Here is a 17,457-nt window from a genome sequence, read left to right on the forward strand (position 1 = left end):
CATTTGCACCTAAGCAACCAGTACATTTCTGTTCCACAATTGGTTCTTCTCTTTCTATCAATACTGATTTCTTCTGCAATCGGTTTTGGAATTAGGAAGCTGTATTTTGTAATAGATGTTTGGCTTGAGTTCAGATTAAGCACAAGAAGTCTCAGTGAAGTATCTATTTTCTGTCTTTTTACAGAGATTTGGTACCCTTCTCTCTTTCCCATTACTTTATCTACTTTATTTTTTAAAAAAAAAATTAAATTTCTAGGTTCTTGAAGGACAGTAAAATATTCTTTTCTTGCCAAGATGTCAAGAGCATAAAGGCATGTAGCCTGAAGGAAGTTTTATTGAAGTGAATAAACTGGGATCTTAATGCCATACTATGGAACATGCTGTATTATTTTTTCCTTGCTGTTCTCATTCTAGATATATTGGGACGGGTGCCAAGCAATCATTAGTAAGCATTCTTCATGTCTTTGTATCTCAGAAAATGCTGACCTGATAAAAGGTTAGGTGACCAGCCTTCATTTCTGTAGATATAAAGAAATCATATGCCAAAATTAGTACAAAACATGGTAGCCATCATTTCCTTGGGATTTGCATTGTATCAACTCCTGAATTTTATACCTTATTATAAATTCTAAGAACAATTTGACAATTTCTGCTAGTATCACAGAGCCAGAGGATCCCTGTGAATACTAATGAACTTTTACTGGAATAAATATATTGTGTACAGCACTGATGTAGTTCACTGTCAAAGTACCTCACTATAGATTTGCTGCATAATATCAAAATTGAAAACAGATGGCTTGGAAGACCACTGGTAATTTTACATAATCACTAAAAAAATATATAAGTATTATATTCCCTGTGAATTACTACCCCTGGACTGCCCTTTCACAGAATTCTTGGAGTACCTGGACCAGGGGTGGGAGAATACTTAACCTTTGCAGGAGCTAAAGCTGCTGTCTTGCTGCTGAGACTGGGGTTAAATCCATCATTACCTGCAACACCAGGGCCAGGCCCTGAACCCATCTTCCCTTCAGGCATTGCTTCCAAGGCAGTGTACAATTTCAGAAAGACATGAAGTTACAACAAATTATGATGCTTCACCTTTCTGCTCTGTGCAATATTCTGGATAACTGAACATGAATCATGGTGAAATAAAATGTGGTTTGTTTTTTTACAAAACACTCCTGTTCGGTAGCTTATGTGCTTTAGTCACATTGTTTGGACACAATGACATGAATCACATTTTTGCTTTAGTAAAACAATAGCACTTATAACACTACTACCGTAAGAAAATTTGATTTAATGTTTCTTTTATCATGTTTTGGCTAAACAAGTCAATGAGGAAATGCCAATCCTTTTTTTGTCTCGCATCAAAAAATACCATTGGAACCTGCAACAGAGCTTTTGGCATACCTGATATGACCACACAGTCCTACAGCTCCATCTTTACTGGGATACTGCCCTCAGCGGGAACTGAAAGTGCTCAGAATTCCCAAAGCTCCCTGTTAGAAGCCGAAGGGAACAGCTCTGAGGAACAAGGCAAAAAACAAGGGAGCAAGAGCTTGCTAGGGTAAGAAAAAGAAGAAAGCAGACTTTTCTGGGAGAGGTAAATAAAAACTGGAAATGGTGGAATTTTATTGAAAGGATCAAAGCATGTTTTTGGACTGAGTAAATGTACCATGATGACAGTATAAGGAACAAAGAAGTTATTCTTCATAAGTATGGAAAGTCTCAATAAAATCAAGAGTTTCAGAATGAAAAGCAAAGGAAAAACAAGAAAAAGTGATATAATGGGAAAATTCTGTAAAAAAATCAGTTTTGTTGCTATAATCTATTTCTGCTGTACTGTTGGTAGAAAAAAAAAAGCAGGATTTTGTGGTGAAGATGAAACTGTTATTGTTCACTATGTTATGGTCAGTATGTTCCTTAAGGAAATAGTGTCTGTCTTTTTCTTTCTTTTTATTTTTAATTTTGGAAGACATTTTTATACAGAAAGACTTTGTCTAGGATCAAAATAGTTTTAAAATTCCAGCAGATTAGATTGAAATTCCTACCTCATTTTGCACACTAGGCCAAAGAATAAAAAACATAACCACTTTGATTATTTACATCTAAAAAAATTCCATTTTTTCTGCCTTCTCTTCCTAGTCTGCCTGTGGATTTAAATACATCAAAACCAGAATTTAAGACTAGGAAACAAATAAAGCAGCAGTAAGTGCCAATTAACAGAAAATAAAGACCTCTAAAGTCAGGCTGTAAAACTTCACAACTGCTTTTCCAGCTGCTGCAATGCTAGTACAAGTGTTGATTTTATCTTGCTTTGATTTGATTGTTTGCATTTATCTTTTCTCTAATAATTTTGAACAAAACCTGGCCAAGAAACAAAATGAACCCTCAGAAAGCAAAAAACCTGGAAAAGCAACCACCCTTTTACCCACAAAACTAGCCTGTCTTCCACAAGAGTGGTGGCATGGAAATCTTTCCATAAACTCAGATTTCATGCTCTTTTGAAAACATTATTAGAATTGAATTTTAACTGAGGTCACAATGGCTTAAGCTTCAGCACTCTGAGTTCTTCATACATCATTGCTTGAAATATAAAGGTTGGAATGTAATGTTATTACGCACATGATTTAGATAGGAAATCCACATTCTGTTGTACTGTTAAGGTTTTGCTAATACAATTTTAAAAATAATCATTCTCAGAATAATGGCCTTTTGAGTGTCAAAAAAATTTAAAATAATATTTTTTTCTACAGTTAAATAAAACCCAAACCTAAATAACTTGATGCACTCTATAATGTCAGTACTTTGCCTAAGACATAGATCTTGTTTTATTTACACAGTTGTCAAACTTCATTGCAGTAAGTCAAGACATAATAAGTCCTTTCAAACTTTGGCAATTGGAAATGCTAGAGCTGCAGCAAGATCATTTAGCCCCAAACTTGATTTTCAACACGGACAAAGGCAAATAGTAATTTTCACACTAGGTATGTCAGTTAGGTGTGACTCTTTGTCTCTTTAGAATGGTAATTTGTCCCTTTTCTCACATGCACTGAAGTATATTAGGTAAAATCCAAAACAAAATGCCAAGAAACCAACAAAAACCCAAACAGAAAAAATAACGCCCAAAACCTTTCCCAGATTTCTGAATTTTTAAAACTGCATCTTTAAATTATCCTCTGAATTGTTTTAAGTAAAATTGTAATTTGCCTTTTAAGATGCATTTTTAAGAGTTCCAATTCAAAATAAATCTTTCAACTTACATAAATACTTATTTCTTTCCAAATCTATCTAAATCTGTATTAAATAATTCTTGTTTCTCTAGTGTATTGCTTGATTTCTTTTAGCCCATCTGTCTCACTAGCAAAGAAAAGGAACATCCTACCTACTACCCATATAGCCCAATTTCATAAGGCTCCAAAATACCAATCATTAACGTTGCACAGATTTTCAGAGCACCATCACATTACTCCTTTCCTGTATTTTCATAGAATCATATAATCATAGAATGGTTTGGGTTGGAAGGGACCTTAGAGATCATATAGTTCCAACCCATGGCCAGGGACACCTTCCACTAGACCAGGTTGTTCAAAGCCTCATCCAACCTTGTCTTTAAAGCTTCCAGGGATGGGGTGTTTCTTTGAGCTGTTACAGAAGAATGGTCCCCTTTGTAGATACCATCCAGATCAGCTGCTGGAGCCTCAAAGGTCTTTATCATCATTTCTTTGCAGTACAAAACAAAAAGCTTTTGAAATCAAATTTAAATTCACAATCCTATTACTCTTGTCTTGATTAAAAAAAAAAAAAAAAAACAGCAACCAACCAACCAACCAATTTTCCTATTGTGGAAAAGGTAAAATGCCAAGGAATTTACTGATTTTGTTACAAACTTGTGTAGTATCTGTTTTTCTTTTAATATTAAGCTTGCATAGTCATAGGCTGAAATATAAATTCCTAATGTTAGAATAAATACCAAACTGGCCTGTGACACTTGACAAGATGCAACCAAGGGTGGTAAGAGAGCTGTGTCATTATGTGAGACTGCTCTCTATCACCTTTCAATGGCTGGAAACATCAGGAGAGCTCCCTTATGACTGCAAACAGGCAACTGTCACACGCATCTTCAAAAGTAAGAAATAGGCTCTGGGGAATTACAGGCACAAGCATTGTCACCTCACTCAATTGGAAATGTTAAGGCTTACATGCAGATGGCTAACCCCAGCCTCTGGAATCACTAAAAGGTAGTAACATGAACATGGCAAAACACTGCAGATTTAAAAATCAAGGACAGGGTCTATGACCTTAACAGAATTCATGAATAAGGGACACATTTCCAGGACAATCTCTTATAAATACAAAAGAAATCTGTAAAATTAACAAAACCAGGAAAAATGGGTTAGGAGTAGTCAGGGACAGACATTTTTAGGAGGAAATAAGGTGGTAAAGGAACAGAACTTGGCAAAGTTGAGGGAGAAAAAGGGAATATAAAGAGAAGCAAATTATGTCTTCAAGGATTTTGGGAGGTCCCTATTCATGAGTCCTGTGCCTCATCTATACAGCTTTAAGCAGGACAATAAATCTGTTGCTGTTCCGACATATATACCTGACCTAGTTCTGTGGTCAGGATGGACTTTAGTGTTGAAGATGGACCAAGCAGGTAAGACAGACTGGACAATTACAAGCAAACCCTCTGGGACCCATGTCCAGACTCATGAAGGACACGACAACTAGGAGCAGCCAGTACATTTACTGAGGCAAATTATGTTTGACCAGCCCAATGAGATTTATATGATGGGATTCATGGCTTAGTGGATGTGGAAAGAGGTGGTATAAGTGTTCTTCACCTTGAATTTAACAAGGTCTTTGACACAATCTCCCATAGCATCCTTGCAGTCAAGACTGGGAGGTATGGACTGCATGGGTAGATTATAAAGCAGATGAAAACCAATCTGGACTGTTTCTGTTTGGGTCAGCCCTGCTTTGAGCAGGAATTTGGACTAGATGATCTTTAGATGTCCCTCCCAACCTAAATTATTCTATAAATCAAAAATTCTATGACAGTATAAAATCAAGGGATAAAGTTTAGCTGAAGAAATAATGAAAAGGAAGTATTTTTAAGTGTCTCTTTAAAATTTAAGATGTTGAATTATCACACAGAGTACAGCTGAGAAGTAAATCACATCCTGAAATGGCTTCAGATTTTGCCAAGTACGTGTTTTCCTGTCATTTAGTATATCTATTTGTTTGTTATCTGCTGTTTGTTTCACACTTGTTATTTTCAGTCAAATATTGTGTTCCTCACCTGAAAGACTAATTAAACAGAAGATTTAATGAAATGAGGAATGACCTTGAGTCCAGAAAACTTAAGGTAGAAGAACTAGAAAATATTCTACACTTCCTAAACTAGTTTCAAGACTTGCAAGTTGCTGTGACATTTCAGACTCATTAAGTTCTGTTCTTCTTTTTCATACCCATATGAAGCATCAGCAGCAGACTGAACGAAAGCACAAGAGACTTAAAATTTGCCATTTAACTGCAAACAATAGGAGAGGTGAGACAGATGTCTACAACAAATTACCACAGCAGTCAATTGGAAATGCTTACTTTTCAATAAGATTTTAACAATGCGTAGGAATGACTGTGATCATAACAAAAGTGTTTGGATAACATCAAATCAGTGAACACTTACATTGGGGAGAAGACTAGATAAACAAGCAACGAAACTAGACTGAAAAAAAAAGCTATTATATACTGAGATTGGCACAAAAGAAAATAAGTATTTTAAGTGTTTAAACAGACCATCTCACACCTCAAAAAACCAAACCAAACCAAAACAAAAACAAAAAAGAAAAAGAAAAAGAAAAGGAGCCTTACTCATGGCAGCAGAGGCATTCAAGCACGTTCTGTCCAGCTTGCATAGATACACATAAAATTAAATGTGTTTCCCACCCCCCCCCCCTTTTTTTTTTTCTTTCAGTGTCATAAAAGACATGTCTGTGCTGTGTAAAAAAGTGGGCATAAAGAAACTAACCATCATCAAGCTAGTTCAGAAACATGGAGTGGAGTAGTTTGATTAGTAGCTAGGAGACAAGATTTATCTACTTCTACTGTGGATTACTTGTGGAAAAGATTATGCTTCTTTCTGGAACAAGCTAGTGTATGTTCTCAGCTCTCAGGACTTTATATCTACATATATGTCATATATATATATATTTATAACTTACATATATGTCAAATTAGAAATTCCAGGCTGGGTTTGAATACGAGAAGTGTCTTCTTATAGGTATATTATAATTTTGAAAGTAATACGAGGCATTCTGTAAGGTATAGAGGAACTTTACATAACTTAAAATAGACACAAACATATCAGCTTTATACTAAAAGCCAGACTAATTCTTTTCCAGTTGGCCTTTTGAAAATTAATAGTCTTGCAAAAAAGCCTGATTCAGCTGCCACTAATTTTCTAGAAGAGACTGAAGTCACTAAAACAGTTGTAATGACCAAGTACATTAACAATGTTCAGTTCTGAGTCATTATAATACTTAGAAAATTACTTTTACTCAAAATTTCACAAGTCTATGGTGCAGCTCAGTAATACCAAAATTTCTTCTGGTGGAGGGAGGAGCAGTAATATAAAATCTCAGCACCTCATTTATGAAATCTCCTGCTGACTGTGAATTTCACTTTGCCAGTATGAAGTGTTGAAAAATAATTGAGTCATTAATAAGGTGTTAGTATTATTCCCCCCCCTCCACAATATACATGATTTACACAGTTTTGCTGATGAAGTTGTCTATTGTTGAAGGAATTGTAGGATTAAGTGTGAAATCTGAGATAGACCCTTGATGAGAAAGAAGTAGATTTCCACTGCTGTTTTTCTTTAGGTGTGAAATTAAAGTAGGCTTACATGAAATCAGATCTAAGATACCAAACATGCCTTCACAAGCATTTCTTGTCTCAGTTAAGCTAAACTGAAAAAGAACATTTGTAATTTAGCTGACCTTGCTGTTAAGAAAAGAAAGGAAGAATGATCCTAGAAGTTCATCATGCTAAAGAGTTGCTTACATGAACTGAGACTGGGGCTGGGTGAAGGATTTCTGTATGGTAAGAAGAATATTTGTTATACTTTCTTCTCTGAACAGCTGAATGATATCTTGGGAGGGAAGACTGTTTTGTGGGTTTAACAGCCATAGTCCAAAAAATAAACAAAGGACGGGGATTTGCCTGGATTCTGCAGTACACTAAACCAGCATTACTCTGTTCTGTCAACCATTCAGTGCTGGATATGTGGTCAACAGAAAAAACACAAACCACCATAACTGCAAATTAGGAAGATAAATATTGGCAAGTCAAATTTAGATAAGAAATCATCTGACCTGTGCCCTTTCCATACACATTGAAGCAGATATTAATTTCTCCACAGGACTTTTGGAACAAGCTCAGCATGTGAAATATTTTAACAAAGGAACGAGAAAACATAGAAATATGGCACACACACATAAACCAGGTGACATGATCTTCACAGCACTAACTCCATCAGTACACTATGAAATATGAGGAAAGTATTGTCAAATGATCAAGAAGAAAATATCAGAATCTGTCCAGATGACATTCTGTTTGAAGTGAAAGAAATCAAACGCATGGAAGACAGTCTATCAAATTGAATCAGGCTAGATCAAGCAAAGAAGAGAAGCTGTAGACAACATGAGACTTCCTAGAATAACAAACCCCCAAATTGCAGAACATTCTAGAGATAATTCTTTTTATACAGTACATACCACATGAGACACTGAGACAAATTTTATGAGACAATCTATCACGACAGTGTTTTTATCACTGTACGATGACATGACAGTTCAGAATGAAACATTATAGAATAGCAATATAAATTGTAATGATCCCAGCAGTCACTAATCAAAGCAAGTATATTTAAGAAAAGGTACAGAATTTTTCTGCCACAAAGGAAAACAATTTTTGAAACTTCTTATAGAGCTGCAACAAAATTAAAACAGAGTTATGTTCAAATCAGGAAGGAAGTACTAGATACGGTCTGAAAAAAACCCAACAAAACACATGGGGTAAAGGCTGAAGTAAAAGGGAACTTTGACATAACGTTATCTAAAGGTTTTGAAAACACAGAATTACGATGGATATATCAGACCCATGAACATGTAAATATTTGTTGCAAGTAGATTTGAGGGATTTAAAGTGTTGCATATAGCAGAAAGAAAAGGAAGGTGAAGGATAATCTCCATCCTTTTTTGGATGCGGTGGGGAACTCTGCCACAAAGGATGAGGAAAAGGTGCTGCCTTTGCCTTTGCCTCAGTTTTCAATAGCAAGACCAGCTTCCCTTGGAGTACTGAGCCCCCTGAGCTGGAAGACAGGAATAAGGAGGAGCAGAATGAAGACCCCATTGTCCAGGAAGAAATGGTTAGTGACCTGCTGCTACACTTCGATGTGCACATATCTATGGGGCTGGGTGCAATCTACCTGAGGGTACTGAGGCAGCTGGTGAAAGAGCCCAACAAGCCACTCTCCATCATTAACCAACAGTCCTGGCAAACTGGACAGGTCCCAGAAGACTGGACGTTGGCCAATGTGATGCCCGTCTACAAGAAGGGCGGGAAGGAGGATCTGGGAAACTACAGGCCTGTCAGCCTGACCTCAGTGCTGGGGAAGGTTACGGAGCAGATCATCCCGAGTGTGACAACGTGGCACATGCAGGACAACTGGAGGAATGGGTGCAGCCAGCATGGGGTTGTGAAAGGCAGGTCCTACTTGATGAGCTTGATCTCCTTCTACGACAGGATGACCTGCCTAGTGGATGAGGGAAAGGCTGCAGATGTTGCCTACCTGAACCTTAGTAAAGACACCGAAAGTGTCTTGCACAGCATTCTCCTAGAGAAAGTGGCTACTCATGGCTTGGATGGGTGTGCTCCACGCTGGGTTAAAAGCTGGCTGGATGGCTGAGCCCAGAGGGTGGTGGTGAATGGAGTTACACGTGGCTGGTCACAAGTGGTGTTCCCCAGGACTCAGTATTGGAGCTGGTTCTGTTTAATATCTTTATGGACAACCTGGATGAGGGGATCGAGTGCACCCTCATTAAATTAGCAGACAACACCAAGTTGAGCAGGAGGACTGATCTGCTGGAGGGTAGGAAGGCTCTGCAGGGAGACCTGGGCAGGCTGAACTGGGGAGCTAAGGCCAATTATGTGAGGTTCAATGAGAAGCGCTGGCTGCTGCACTTGGGTGACAACAGCCCCACACAGCGCTACAGGCTTGGGACAGAGTGGCTGGGGAGCTGCCTGGAGGAAAAAGGACCTGGGGGTGATGGGTGATGGCTGGCTGGGCATGAGCCAACAGTGTGCCCAGGTGGCCAAGGCTGCAAACAGCATCCTGGCTTGTATCTGCAATAACTTGGCCAGCAGGACAAGGGTGATTTTCCCTCTATACTCAGGCACTGGCGAGGCTGCACCTTGAATACTGCGTTCAGTTTTGGGCCTCTCACCTCAAGAGGGATGTAGAGGGGCTGTAGTGTGTCCAGAGGAGGGCAATGAAGCTGGTGAAGGATCTGGGGAACAAGTCTTATGAGGAGCAACTGAGGCAACCTGGGTTGCTTAGCTTGGAGGAAAGGAGGCTGACAGGGGACCTTGTTGCTCTCTACAACCACCTGAAAGAAGGAAATTGTAGTGAGGTGTGTGTCTGTCTCGTGTTCCAGATAACAAGCAACAGGACAAGAGAAAACAGCTTCAAGTTATGCCAGGGGAGGTTTAGATTGGATATTGGGAAATTTTTTTCACTGGAAGGGTGGTCAAGAATTTAAACAGGCTGTCTAGGCGTGTAGTAAAAACACCATCCTTGGCGGTATTTAAAAAACACACAGATGCGGTACTTAGTGACATGGTTTAGTGGTGGACTTGGCAGTCCTGAGTTAACAGCTGGGCTTGATGATTTCAAAGGTCTTTTCCAACCTAAATAATTCTATAATTCTATGTTTTGAAACCCTAGGATAAAATGATGAAAAAAAGCAGCATTTAATGCAGATGAGACCCAGCGCTATATACAGACATGTCAAGAAGCAGAGAAGAACAAAGAAAGATCCCATAATAACAACTTGTCCATCATTTTAAAGATAAGCTGGCCATTCAGAAAACTAAGTGAATGCTAATATGCGCCTGTACACAGCCTTGAAGGAAAGTTTTTCTTACAATAACACCTGCTGATGCAAGCCATCAGAGCATTATTCTTTGCATTATGATGGAGGAAATACTTAACACTTGCATGAGCTGACATAAGGCTGTTCAGATTGCAAAACCTTGTGCAAAGCACAACTTTGCAAGTTTCAGTTTATCATAGTTTAAGAATACATGAAGAATTTCACAGGAGACCCCAACTGTTACACTATCAAAACTAGCTGACTGCAACAAGGCTTTTACCATCACATACCAGGTTAACATCAATAAGTAATTCCTGCACCTTGCCTCGGCACAGCCACCAATCCCCTGCAAGGTTTCAAAAGTTCACCTACTGTCTGTGATGTTTCTTCATCCTCTTCAGGCCAGTCCACACTGCTTCTTGCCTCTGCCGTGCCTGGAATCTTCCTTCTCCAGGCCCCTTTTCCAGCCAGCCTCTCCTCATCTGGGCCCCTCTCCTCATCTCTCCTACATCCAGGGCATTGTCTGTCCTCCCTCTGTTTCTTCCAGGTCTCTCTTCATCCAGTACTCCTCTCCCATACCCTTAGAGCTCTTTAACTACTTAGCAGGAACCAGCCACAGCTGCACATTATCCACGTCAGCCAACCCACCACCCCTGAAGCCAGCCCACAGCTGTATATTATCAGTGCTAATTAACCCAGCTTCATTCCTTTATAATTCCTCTACACTCAAGTAATCAAAAAGGAAAGCTTTGCTCTCATGAGTTCACCTGAGAGCTAAACTATTTTCTTAACATGCACTTCATACTTTTCTGAACTTGAAAAAAACTTTAGTTCTGCCAGGGAGTCAGATCTAAATTGTAGTTTCAGGTTTCATAGTGAGTTAGAGTGACCAAGTCCCAGTAAGAGATAAATAGATAATTTTGTAAGATATGGGAGTAAAACTCACTCATTCTTTTTCTAGGTATTCTTAACCTAATTAAATGGGCCATTCCACTAAAATATGGATTTTTGTTATGTGATGAAACATTCAGCCTACTCTTCTGGAACAGGCATACATCAATTGTGCAATGGTATCCTGCCCTGAACTGCTGATGCTGATGATTGTTAAAAATAACTCTTCCTTCCTTTATCTGAGTTGCTTTATATGCATGAATAGTGTCTGAAATGGTTCCCATCAATGTGACTATAGAATGAGAAAATTTTAAAAATGCACAACAAGCAGTGCTATGGAGTGATAAGAGTTAATCACGTTTTTGGGTTTAAGAGCATAAGGCAAGACAATTGAGTTATACTGCTGTAGCATAGTCTGCTGCTATAGTTGTAGACTATACCCACAATGAACATTACTGATGCAACAATAGAAGGTATAATAATATTGAGAGACACTGAAACATGTAATCGGATGGACATACAGGAATCATCCAATATCAGAATATCCCTATAAGCAATGATCAGTGGTTGTATCCAAGGTCTCCTACAGTGAGACTTAACACTAGTTTCTGCTGTTACATATGACCACAAGGGCATGGGTAGGCAACAAGAAGGTGGAGACCTATGAGATTTAGAGAAGGTCCCTGTTCCTGCATGCAGGGGTAGGCTGAAACAGGATTACCCTGGTTCCCAAATATAGAAACAGATTGAAATAGGAGTAAAGAGTCAGTTCTGCTAGGTAAAATTTAACAACCTCCAGACAAAGCTGTGGAAGGTTAATCAATAATTTTTCTGAAGTTCTGTAATACTCTGTTCATACCTGAGGGATAGATGAAGAGGACATTTACTAAGACATGATTTAGTGGGAAACTTTTTAATAAAGACAGCACAGGTCAGCGTTTCTAGCCTTAGTTTCACTCAGGGTTCCTGAGACACTGAAGGCACTACTTTCATCATGACTACATATACCTAATGCTTGTGGGTTTTGTTTGTTTGTTTTGTTTCTTTTCTAAGAATACCACTTGGTATTTAAATTTATTCTTTAGCATTACTTTATATTTTGTTCAACACAAAAACTATTGGATCAAATAAACTTTCTCAAAACCTGGCCTTGACATTAATAGCTATTTTACAATAGTAATTGATCACATTTGAGGAAGTATTCAGCAAATAGTTATGAGTTCAGCAAATGTAAAGGTCATACCCACAATAAGCCAACATCTACGACATCCTACAGGTTTTACGGGTTTATGGATAAATATTTTCTTCTGATTCAAGTATTTGCTTTTTTACATTTTTTTTTGTTTTTGTTTAAACTTACATGATAATAACAAGTCCTTATACAGCATTTCACAAGTGTTTTTTTGCTTTTGTTGAACAGTATTCAGAAAAAAATGGAGTATTATACTAGAAGAACACAATATGCTTTGAGGTACAATTATTGAAAACCATACAATATATAGTTATTATGGCTTATCAGAACTTAAATACCTTGCTGTCTAAGCCTCACTTGGAGAACTAATTACATTAATATTACTCAGTGTCCTGGTGTCAGCTGGGATAGAGTTTATTTTCTTCCTAGTAGTTGATAGAGTGCTGTATTTTGGATTCAGTGTGAGAACAATGTTGGTAACACACTGATGTTTTCAGTTGTTGCTAACTCATGTTTATACTAGGTCAAGGACTTTTCAGCTTCTGAAGCCCTGCCAGCAAGGGGACTGGAGGGGCACAAGAAGTCAGGAGGGAACACGGCCCGAACTGGCCAAAGGGACATTCTATACTATATGGATAGTGAGCAATTGTACTGTGCACTACTTGGCTTTTTTGGTTTTTGGTTTTTTGTTTTTTGTTTTTTTTTTTTCCCCTTGAGTTTTATGTCTCTTTCTCTTTTTATATCTCCTTTTTCATTATTATTAGCAGTAGTATTTTTAAAACTTTATTTCAATTATTAAAGTGTATTTGTCTCAGCTCATGAGTTTAACCTTTCTTACAGTTTTCCACCCCACCCCACTGTGTGTGTGTGAGAGAGAGAAAGCCGATTTGTGATACTTAGTTGCTGGCTGGGATTAAACCATGATACTGAGTTACAGTTCTTAGATTATTTACTCAAGCTGCAATGCTGATAAGTACAAAACATTAGAATGTGCCTCTGGAAAAGTTATGACAGGACAAAGAACTTTCTATGAAATGTATTGCCCTCTATGAAATGTATTGCCCTTTCTGTTCTAGTAATAGAATAGAAAAAAAATGAACATGCAATATCCAATCTCTTAAAAAGTAGAAGGCTTGAAATATAGTTTGAATGTAGAATTATTTAAATGTATGTAATATATTCTATTTTAATGTCTCATTAAGACACATGTTATAATGCCAAAACATTGGCACCTTTTCATTGTATCAGTACCATCTGGGGTTTCTCTAAGAAAGCCAGTGTCCTTGCCTAGAATGTTTTGACCTGTGTTACAACTCAAGTCTTTATAGACTTGCCAGAAACAAAATAAGAAACCTTTCCACTTGCTCCTCCCCTATACACTTTAAAACAATATAGCATTGCTTTCCTGTTATCCCTCACAGGTATATAGGGCCATTATGGTAGCTGGAGGTAGATGGGTAAGAGTAACAAGATTGCTTCAATAAGCCGTGAGTTATGTTTGTACAAATGAGTGGTTGTTGTACTTGCATGCTACTGAATAAAGGCTGATGACAAAGTTAAAACTGAATAATCTCTAATTCAGTTTTACATTTCCTTTCTTAATGTACCATCGGTTTAAAGAAAGCTTAGTCACTAAGAAAATTTGGATAAATGTATCATTTTTCAAGCCAAAGTGCATTTTTCACAAACAAGTTCACTAAAGCAGCCTAAGTATTTATTCTTTTTTAGATACAAACATTCATGATGTGATTAATGCTGTCTGGATTTTAGATTGAAGTGAAAAATTGATTCACTCTGGATAGTCCTAGTTCTGCAAATATGAAGTTAAAGGCTCTCAGTGTTGGTTAACTTTACAAATATAAAATAGCGAAGATCTGTTTTGAGTAGAGACAAGGGAAACAAAAGGAAAAACAGCCCTATTGTCACATCAATTCAATTTACAACAGACATACATGTTGAGTCTCTCTAAAGTCTCTCTTTATTACCTGCTCTTCTCCTTGGATGTTTTCTACTGGGTAGTCATCGTTTAGAAAGCCCCTGCAGGGTTTCTGTGCTTCTCAAAAGGATGTGCAATAGAGTATGTCACCCAAAATAATTATGTGCAACCACCATCTTACCTTAGGCTACATGTCAATATGCACTCACTTGGTACTCAGAGACTGGATCTAATTTAGACCTGAAGGCAGACGTACGTGAATAATACTTACAGCAACAAAACAGGATTGAAGCTACAGTGGAACTAATTTATTAGTTTAAAAGGGCATCAACTGAAGAACTCGTGTCTTTCATAATCTTGGTCCTGTAATATTTTTTGCTTTTTCTTAGCATCCAAGAATGAAATTCCATGGTGTCTTAACGAAAGCACCAGAAGAGACCAAAAGTACTAGCCTTACAGCATGTGCGTGTGAGGTGTCTTATTCTGGTGAAAATGAAAACATATTCTGAGGTTAAAGGAATTATGTTGGTTTTAAAATATGTGTGAAAGAGGAAAAACATTAGGTCATATAATTAAAAAATATAGGGCTATGAGCTATAAACCAGGCAAATCAAAGGGACATTATTATGTAGAAGTTGCTATGATAACTGTACTAGAATTTTAAATGGGAGTTATTACATATATTTGCCAAATGTGTAAAGTAAACAAGAATATATAATATAAAGTGACTGAACATTAAATGCCTTTTATGTGGCATTTGGCTTCATGGAATTCGTATGGGCTGGGATGGATAAATAAGTTAAATAGCATTGCTGTGACCCTTGTGAAGAACTTCAGAGGCAGGAGAAAATACAAAGTGAAGAACTGTATTCTCCATCATGTAACCAAAAGTTTCATTCTTGCTGCAGCCCGCTCCTCAGCCCACAGCTGCAACAAGGGACTTGCACCATTTGCTTTGGAGCCAGCAGGTGTCTAGTCTTCCTCTCACCACAGAGTAGTGAAATTACCCTTGGTAAAGCTCACAGACAGACTCCATATTTCCTCAGAATAATTCTTATTCACCCTGTCTCTTTGCCCTGTTTGGCCAGGAGGCAAATATGGGCAAACATTTGCTAACTCATAGATGTGTTTAAATGGATGAAAAATTTTTGAGGTGATAAAGCAGAGGGGATTATGTGACTATGTGCCCACAAAAGGGAACGTGCAGTTCTGTCCTAGACCAATCTGAACATTTTTTTGACTCCAGCCTGAAGAAATTCACAAAATAATCATTGTAAAGCAGACTTCTGTGCTGAATACCGACCTGTCCCTGCCCTGTGGGCAGGCAAACATGCTGTTTCCATGAAGATATAATACCACTTCAAGAAGCTACACTGAGCTTTACAATAATACAAATACGTTTCTTGAGCATGTTTTTCTGTGTTCCTTTACGATTTCTTCCCCACAGCTTTTTAGAGCATGTGGCACTTCATGGAACAGAAAACTTGGAAATAATCACATAGCTCATGAAATCCATTTCCCTGAAGTTACAATATCCACGGCATAGCCATTACACACCACTGGCCACCAAACACATCAGTAGGAGCTTGAGAGTTGTCCGAGAAGACCAGCAGGCCAATTATAATGACCCACAGGAATCTGGCAAGGCTGAGGGCACTGCCAATGCTTAAGATTTTTACCTCTGAGGAATTTGTTAAACTAAATGCCTTGTTACATGCCTATGGAGCCTAACACCTCCAAGAAACATTTATACAGTATCTTCAGTGAATTGTGAAGCACTGATACAGTTAAAGGAATTTACAGGTTGAATCTTTAATTTCTGTTACATACAGGTGAACAGTTTCTGACTCATGGGTAAAGCTGCTGTAGAGGTTATCATAATTTTGAATGGCAGGACTTCATAGAAGACAGGAACTAACATAAATGGCTATTTTTGCCTAAACTATGAAAGAACTAATGCAGATTAATAATGCAGTCTAAATTAAATTATTCCTTCTTTTGTGAGGTACTGAGTACTAGGGTGCATAGTAGTATCAGGCATATACTATGGGATAATCTTTTTCAAATATTCCTTTTTCCACCACTGACTACCATCCAGCCCTCATTATATTACTAACATATTGTAATTCCATTTAAAGGAAAATTCCGCTATGCTAATCAAGTTTATTTGTACATCTGTAAAAGGCCTTTTTTGTCCCCTTTCAATACCTTGACTGTTGTATAAAATCATGTGTTCTGTTTATTCCAGAATGCAAGGTTCTCATGACAGAGAACAAGGTCATACTTCAGTAAGTAGTTTCACAGTAATGAGTCTACCTGTTACTTCCTTCCATTCAAATGCAAAGTTTTCACATAAGTTATTCTTCTGGGTCATAATGCCAAGCTGATTTTATCTATTGCCCCCTCATTATTCTGAGGTGACTGCTAATGTCCACTGCCAATAAAAAGAATTCATAGAAACACTTTGTCTAACGGGAAGTACCAGTTTTACAAAGTAATTTTCTTTGTCAAACAATACCGATGACAACTGTATTTCATATACAGAAAGAGTAAATGAGGTTTGGAACAGCCAAAAAAACCCCAAATTCACCTTACTTATTCTTTATATTCTTTGATACATCAGGAATTGAAGCATGAAATACGCCACCACAAGACTGCAGAATAATCACAGTATTTTAAGATTATACAGTTGAAACTTAATATCAAATAAAATTTCTGTTATTATTATCAGGTTTGAACAAATCATGTAATTATTTGCCCTTAAGTTCTTTTACAACTTCACTTGCCTTCTATACAAAGCACAAAAGTACTCTGAGTAGAGCAAGGGCATCTCTTTGTACAAAACACTTGGCATATTATAGATGCCACAAGAAATACTAAAAGACTAGCAACAGTAGTCATAGTAATAACAGATCTGTTGCCTTAGGAAAACACAGTTTAAAAAATATGGTCAGGCCAGCGTGCAAGGAGCTGTAAATAATGCACTGATGGCATTACATGGCCTATTGCTCTGAGATTACCGCTCCAGGAAACTACTAATAATGCCATCCCACAGACTGACTTTGCTTACTTCTCTTACCACTTCAGTTCTTTATTTCACTCATATATATAGCTTTTCCTAAAAAAGTCATAATCTCCCCTAAAGTGTAGTTGGAATTCTTTAATCTGTTTTTCTTTTGAACCCAAAATACAGGGGTTATAAAACTTGAAATACTGTTGAGCAACTGTACTAAGCAGCAACCCATCTAATACAAATGTTTCATTTTTTACAAATAATC

General features: G+C 37.6%; 1 protein-coding gene across 9 annotated transcripts in view; it reads right to left on the reverse strand.

Annotated features, from left to right (window-relative positions):
• RALYL (RALY RNA binding protein like) overlaps window positions 1-17,457 on the reverse strand; it is a 404,596-nt gene that overhangs the window by 191,663 nt on the left and 195,476 nt on the right. For 3 of the 9 annotated variants that reach the window (XM_080381897.1, XM_080381896.1, XM_080381893.1), the window contains exon 1: window positions 1-6,215. This exon is cut by the window's left edge and continues 67,472 nt beyond it. The exons of the other annotated variants lie outside the window; for them this stretch is intronic. The gene's annotated coding sequence lies outside the window, so the exon portion shown is untranslated. Of the gene's footprint in view, window positions 6,216-17,457 lie in introns of those variants that run through there. 9 annotated transcript variants of the gene reach the window in all.

The sequence above is a fragment of the Falco punctatus genome, assembly GCF_963210335.1.
Source record: "Falco punctatus genome assembly, chromosome: 3".
Taxonomy (NCBI): domain Eukaryota; kingdom Metazoa; phylum Chordata; class Aves; order Falconiformes; family Falconidae; genus Falco; species Falco punctatus.